Here is a 7,984-nt window from a genome sequence, read left to right on the forward strand (position 1 = left end):
CTCCGCCTCATTGCGTGGCCTCCGTATAGGCGTCATCAGCCACGATCGCAATGGGTAGCCCCTGTCGCCCAGCAACCAGCCCCTCAGCCGGGGATGGCGTCCCTCGTACATGCCGGGGATGGATGACCGCGACAACATGTATGAGTCGTGTACACTGCCTGGCTAATGGGCGCAGACGTGCAGGATCATCATGCGGTGGTCGCAGACCACCTGTATGTTCATCGAATAGAGCCCCTTACTATTGGCGAACACGGCCCTGTTATCTGCAGGTGGCCGCACGGCGACGTGCATCCCATCGATCGCGCCCTGGACCATGGGGAACCCGGGCACGGCAGAGAAGCCCACGGCCCAGGCATCTTGGCTGGCCCGGTCCACGGGGAAGCGGATGTAGCGGTGCGCCATGGCATATAGGACAACTGTCACTGCCCGGATGCACCGATGCACCGATGTCTGCGATATGCCGGACAGGTCCCCACTCGGTGCCTGGAATGACCCCGTTGCATAAAAGTTCAGGGCCACCGTAACCGTGACGGACACGGGGAGAGGGTGTCCCCCGCCAGTGCCACGTGGTGACAGGTGTGCCAGCAGGTGGCAGATGTGTGCCACGGTTTCCCGCCTCATCCGGAGTCTCCTCCTGCATTCCCGGTCCGCGAGGTCCTGGTATGACCGCCGGGGCCGGTACACACGGGGCGCCCTCGGGTGCCTCCGTTGCCGTGGGGCCGCGACGTCCTCCTCCCCCTCCTCGTCCTGTCGGTCAGGTGTCCCTCCAGCCTGGGCGGCTGCCGCCTGTCCCTCTGCGGCAGCCTGCGCCGCCTCTCTGGCACGCTCCTCCTCCTCCTCATCCAGTGCAACATAGACATTAGCGGCTGCCGCCACGGCGGCCAACATGGCTGGATGATCGGAAAACATGACGACCTGGTGGGGGCGAGGGGAACGACGACATGTCATCATTGCCCATATCCCCTCCTCCCCCCAGCCAGGTGGCATGGATCGCATGGGTCCAACTGTTGGAGGCTGGCACCTGGCCAGGTGGACCAACTCACTTGCCCTCGCATCCCCCTCCCCGGCACGGACCCCCCATCCCCCTCCCTGGCACGGACCCCCCCCCAACCTACACCCCGGCACGGACCCCCCCCATCCCCCTCCCCGGCACGGACCCCCCCCCAACCTCCTCCCCGGCACGGACCCCAACCTCCTCCCCGGCACGGACCCCCCATCCCCCTCCCCGGCACGGATCCCCCCCCAACCTCCTCCCCGGCACGGACCCCCCATCCCCCTCCCCGGCACAGACCCCCCCAACCTCCTCCCCGGCACGGACCCCCCCCAACCTCCTCCCCGGCACGGACCCCAACCTCCTCCCCGGCACGGACCCCCCATCCCCCTCCCCGGCACAGACCCCCCCCCCAACCTCCTCCCTGGCACGGACCCCAACCTCCTCCCCAGCTCGGATCCCCCATCCCCCTCCCCAGCACGGACCCCCCCCCCCAACCTCCACCCCGGCACGGACCCCCCCCCCATGCCCCTCCCCGGCACGGACCCCCCCCAACCTCTTCCCCGGCACGGAACCCAAACTCCTCCCCGGCACGGACCCCCCATCCCCCTCCCCGGCACGGACCCCCCCCAACCTCCTCCCCGGCACGGACCCCCCATCCCCCTCCCCGGCACGGACCCCCCCCCAACCTCCTCCATGGCACGGAGCCCAACCTCCTCCCCGGCACGGAACCCCCATCCCCCTCCCCGGCACGGACCCCCCTCCCGGCACTCCCCCGGAGCCCAGCCCACTCTAACCACCCACCCCACCCCCCACCCCCCCGCCGCACACACACACACACAAGCCGAGACACCTCTCCTCACACATTCAGACTGCGGCCACGCCATCGCCTGCCCAGAGCCAACCCCCCAGGCCGTCACTCACCTCCACGCTGTTCGGCGTGAACCTGGAGCACCGGGTCACGCCGATGAAAAGGAGGTTTAATTTACGTCGACGTGAACGGTCATCACGTCGACGGGACTTCGGCCCATCCGGAAGGGAGAATATCGGCAGGCCGAAAATCGGCTGCCTTGCGCAGACCCGTGCCATTCTCCGCGGCAGCGGCGACATTAACGCCCCGCCGACTTTTCTCCCTTCGGAGACTTCGGCAACCGGCGGGGGCGGGATTCACGGCGGCCAACGGCCATTCTCCGACCCGCTGGGGGGTCGGAGAATGACGCCCCAGGTCTTTCAAAATCTTAGCTGCCAAAAAAGATACTCTCTTATTAATCAAAATCTCAGCCCCCGGACCCTACTGTCAACTCCCGAATGAAATATTTGCCCCAAACAGCCCTTTCGTAACCTTGTCTGATCCACAATCCACTAATGGGCCTCTTGCAACAGCACCTCATCAGCATTCGAACTCCTAAGGTGCGCAGACATTTCAGGTCTTTTTCCTGGGACATTCAACAGATTGTGTCAACGTGGTGCCGGTGCTAGCCCCTTAACGGTCGTTGGATTGGTCTGTTTGTGGTGTCAGTTCTGCAGTCGTAGATCTCTGTGAATCCTACTCCGGCGTCAACACAAAGGGATGGATTCTCTGATTCTGTGTCTATGCCCGCATGATCCGCCTGGTTTTACGACCAAAAGGTCGCCCCCCCCCCCCCACGTACCGATCCTACACCCGGTGGGGGGCTAGCAGCACCCATGCCGGGTAAAGCACCGGCCTGCGGCGGCTGCGCCGTATAACATAGTGCTGGCCGCCCGCGGACCCGGCCTGCCAAAACCTGCTCCCCTGTAATCCCCCTCGCCACCCCTGGACCAACCCAACCATCCCCCCAGCTCCCGCCGAAGCCCCACCTGACAGCGGAACGGCTCCCCCTGACTCTCGCGGCGCTGGACACAGTCCGCAGCCACCATGCCAGGTTTACAAATGTTGAGAGGACATGGCCGGGATTCACCGATATCGCGGCTAAGTGTTGACGCAAGTGTCAAAACCAGTGCGAGCGACGCCGGCGTCGACAGGCCTCCAGGCCCAGTAATTCTCCTCTTCTTCGGGGGCTAGAACGCGGCGGAGTGCTGTGCGCTGCTCCGGAGCTGAAAACCGGCTGCTACACAGCCGGCGCGGGTCTGTGCATGTGCGCCGTGGCAGGCGCGGGAAAGTGCTTGTGCACCTCCCCCGTCTCCACGCCGGCGCATGCGGTGGTTGCCGTCTACTCGCCGGCGTGGAGCAACATGTCGGCAACCGAACAGTGGGCCAACATGGCAGAAAGTAGGCCCCCTCCAGATCGCGGTCACCTGCCAATCGGAAGCCCCTGCTTGCGGGCCTGGACCCCGTGGAGGCCCCCCCCCCCCCGGAGTCAGATCCCGCGCCTCCACCAGGATGTCAACATTGGCCGCGGGTCCGACTCCCACTTGGTGGTACCAGGTCTGAACCACGCCGGCGGGACTCGGCAGAACTCGGTGAGAGTTCGGCGGGAGATCGGCCCGTCTCGCGCGGAGAATCGCCGCGCCAGCCTATTTCAGCAGTCCATGGCCGGCGCCGCGGCGACAGCGTGGGCGCGATTGGCGCCGTTTCTCCGGTCGCTATAGAATCGGCGGCCCGGCATCGGAGCGGCGTGGTGGGATTCTCGCGACCCCCGCCGTTCTCCGACCCGGAGCATGCTCGGAGAATCCCGGCCCACGTGTCTCACACCGTTTGGAAGTTGACCCATTGGGGGCGGAGCATTGGGGGAGGGCCGCAGGTGATGTCGTAAGGCCATCCCGACGGTGCACGGCGTACGCTGTTTTTGAGGGGGCAGAGCATCCGAAAAATGTGGCTGCCCCGATTTTGCCCCCGAACGCGATTTCGGCATTGCCAATCGGAGAGTCCAGCCTTTAGTCTCAAAAATTGAGAATTCCGCTGGTCATTCCTGATTATAGACTGCAGCAGAGAAATTCTCCGTCAGCGGGATCCTCCGCTCCACCGGCAGTGGGAAATCCCATTGGTCGGCTGACGGAAAGCAGGAAAACGCAGCTGCCGGACTGGAGCATCCTGCCCTAGAAATTTCCCCACAACAGATGTCAGGCTAACCTCTCTGTAATTCCCTGAGTTTCTCCTTTCACCCTCCTGAAAAAGTGGAGTGACATGTGCAATTTTCCAATCCAGAGGGACAACTGTATCTAGTGAACTCTGAAAGGTTATAGTTTGGTATCTATAATCTGCTCCCCTACTTCCTTTAACACCCTGGGATAGAAACCATGAGTTCATGAGGATTTGTCAATCTTTCATTAGTTTTCTAATTAATAATGCTGTACTTACATTAATTGTATTCAGTCCCTGTCCTCCATCAACTAATTTTTCAGGACTTCTGGCAAGTTATCTTCATTTTCAACTGTAAATACTGAGGCAAAGGTGGTCTGTCAATTGTAATGAGGTTCCCTTGATCGATAGTCCAAAGAACAAAGAACAAAGAAATGTACAGCACAGGAACAGGCCCTTCGGCCCTCCAAGCCCGTGCCGACCATACTGCCCGACTAAACTACAATCTTCTACACTTCCTGGGTCCGTATCCTTCTATTCCCATCCTATTCATATATTTGTCAAGATGCCCCTTAAATGTCCCTATCGTCCCTGCTTCCACTACCTCCTCCGGTAGTGAGTTCCAGGCACCCACTACCCTCTGCGTAAAAAACTTGCCTCGTACATCTACTCTAAACTTTGCCCCTCTCCCCTTAAACCTATGCCCCCTAGTAATTGACCCCTCTACCCTGGGGAAAAGCCTCTGACTATCCACTCTGTCTATGCCCCTCATAATTTTGTATACCTCTATCAGGTCGCCCCTCAACCTCCTTCGTTCCAGTGAGAACAAACCGAGTTTATTCAACCGCTCCTCATAGCTAATGCCCTCCATACCAGGCAACATTCTGGTAAATCTCTTCTGCACCCTCTCTAAAGCCTCCACATCCTTCTGGTAGTGTGGCGACCAGAATTGAACACTATACTCCAAGTGTGGCCTAACTAAGATTCTATACAGCTGCAGCATGACTTGCCAATTCTTATACTCAATGCCCCGGCCAATGAAGGCAAGCATGCCGTATGCCTTCTTGACTACCTTCTCCACCTGTGTTGCCCCTTTCAATGACCTGTGGACCTGTACTCCTAGATCTCTTTGACTTTCAATACTCTTGAGGGTTCTACCATTCACTGTATATTCCCTACCTGCATTAGCCCTTCCAAAATGCATTACCTTATTGGTTTTAGTTATTTAATTTCCCCTGAAAGACAGCCCTCTTTAATTCTAAGGAAATTTATAACCTTGTCAAATAAGATTAAGGTGCAACTTTCAGGAAAGGGAACCTTGCTTAAAGTCGTGCTTGGTCAAATGTTTTCCCTCAGTCATGAGCCTGTGTTTTAAGAACAGAACATGGTTCTAAGTTGTAAAATTTGTTACCTGAATATGGTCCCTTATTAGTCTGTACACTGTACTGTCATCTTGGCTGAGAATCACATATCTGTGTGCACTTTCTTTTCACGTGTCTCCCTTTTCATTTCTGTGGATCCTCACTCCCATTCACAAGAAGCCCGAAGATAAAGAAAATAATTAAAAAGCGTTGAACAAACCAGCTGCAAGTCATCCAAACAGCCACTGTAATAAAAAACAATATTTTGAAAGTTTGAGAAGGACCCCCCCCCCCCCCCCCCCCCCCCCGCCCCGAACCTGTTCCAAGTTTCAGTTCACCTGAGAATCAACCTCTGGGAACTCCACTATCAGAAACCTTGCAGTTCATTGAGATCCTTTTGCTTTATCAGACTTTCCACTCAGCTTTATAGCATTGTCTTCATCTAAGGAACTACAGGCCTGCCACAAAGAGACTGAAGAAATTCCAAGTGGCAAGCATATTGTTGCATCTGCATTTAATCCTCATGTCTTTGTGTGTGTGTGTATAGGACAAGTAAGGGAAACGTCGCATTTTAAAATTTGGGCAAAATCTGTAAAATTAAATAAACATGTTTATTTTGAAATTCACAAAAAGTTGGCTGATGGAATTTATTTTGAATGGGACACTCATCCTGAGAGCAAGAAAACGCAGACCTGTCACATAGCAATTTACAGATCATTGGCAGTAAAAAGGAACACAGAAATTCTGTTCACAACAATGGGAACAGATCGGGTACGTCGAGGCGAAATTTGAAACTCTGCCCCACTGATGGTAGATGATGCTCGGTCAATTATTAAAGAGAAGTTTGCAATAGAGAGTCTTTTATTATTCAAATTCATGAAGGGATATTGGGTAAAGTTGGTTGTATGGAGATAGGTTATGATGTCACAAAATGGCAGAACAGGCATGAGGGGCGAAATGGCCTTGTCCTGTTCCTATCACTTAAAACAGGGTTTGCCAAACTTTTCCAGCTGTGGAACCCTCTTGAACTAAGAGTGCTGAAAGAACTCCTGAGAAACATTATTATTGTGTTGAAGAGCCAAACCACGAAGAAATGGTTGTCTTCACGCAAAAAAGGTACAAATATACAAAAGCCTAATTTATAACATCCTTTTCTATTTCTTATTTGTGTACCTTACTATAATTTAAAAACTCTGTTGTTAAAAAAACGTACTTGGATCTTATGTTTATGTCATTTTTAATTGGAGGAGTGTTGCTGCTCCTTTGGTTCAAATGGGAAGAGTGCTGCTGGAATGCTGGATGCTCACACACACAGGGCGGGATTCTCCGAAATCCCGGCCAAGTGTTGATGCTGGTGTAAACACCGGAGTGGTGTACGCCGGCGTCAACGGGCCCCCTGGCCCAGCAATTCACCACTGTTCAGGGGGCTAGAACCTGCACAGCCGACGCAGTTCCGCGCATGCGCACAACGGCCATCTACGCGCCAGCCTCCGCGCAACATGGCGGAGTCCTGCAGGGGCCCGGCGTGGAGGAACATAGGCTCCCCCGGAATGAGTGCGTCCGCCGATCGGTAGCCCCCGATCGCGGGCCTGGCCACCTTGGAGGCCCCCCGGAGTCGGCCCGTCGAGCGCAGAGAATTGCCGCGGGGGGCGCTTTCAACAGCCCCCGACCGGCTCCGTGTCGACCACGCATGCACAACTGGTGGGTCCGCAGAGAATCGCGGAAACGCCGTCTCGCCGGATTTCCGGCATGAACGGCTATTCTCCGCCCCCGCTCCAGGTGCTCTGATCCCTCACACGCACACACTCAAACCCCTCACACACTCATCTCTCTCTCACACACACACATCCCTCACACACACACACGCACTCGTCCATCACACACGCGCTCATCTCTTTCTCACACACACACATTCATCCCTCACACACACACTCAACCCTCTCTGACACAGATACTTATCCCCCTCTTAGACATACACTCATCCCTCACATATACAAACACAAATGTCTCTCTCCACATACACTCATTTCTCTCTTAGACACACATTCATTTTTCTCTCACACACACACATCTCTTTCTCACACCCACACACATCTCTCTCACACACTCATCTCTCATAGGTACACACACACATACGCATTCATCCTCCACACACACACACATCCCTCTCACACAAACACATTCATGCATCTCATACAATACTCATCCCCACACACACATTCACTCATCTGCCTCTCACACACACACACACAATCACCACTCACAGATTCATTCATCTCCCTCACACACACACACACACACACACTTGCATAAGACCCTCACATGCACACATTAATTTCTCTTTCACAAACACACTCAACTCTCTCTCTCACACACACAGTCATCCCTCACACACACTCATCCTCTCCCACAGATGCTCATCCCCATGCACATAAAACTCACACATGCACACACATCTCTGACGCACTCAAACCTCACACTCAAATACCCCCTCCCTCCCCCTACTCTCTGTCCCCCTCCCTTCCCTCCTGTCATCACCCACAACCTCACCCCTCCCCATCACTTCTTCTTCCCTCCATCCCACCACTAACCTTCCTCCCCATTTCCTTGCTCCCCTTCCCCTCATCTGAC

This window comes from Scyliorhinus torazame, chromosome 12 (genome assembly GCF_047496885.1).
Source record: "Scyliorhinus torazame isolate Kashiwa2021f chromosome 12, sScyTor2.1, whole genome shotgun sequence".
NCBI classification, from domain to species: Eukaryota; Metazoa; Chordata; class Chondrichthyes; order Carcharhiniformes; family Scyliorhinidae; genus Scyliorhinus; species Scyliorhinus torazame.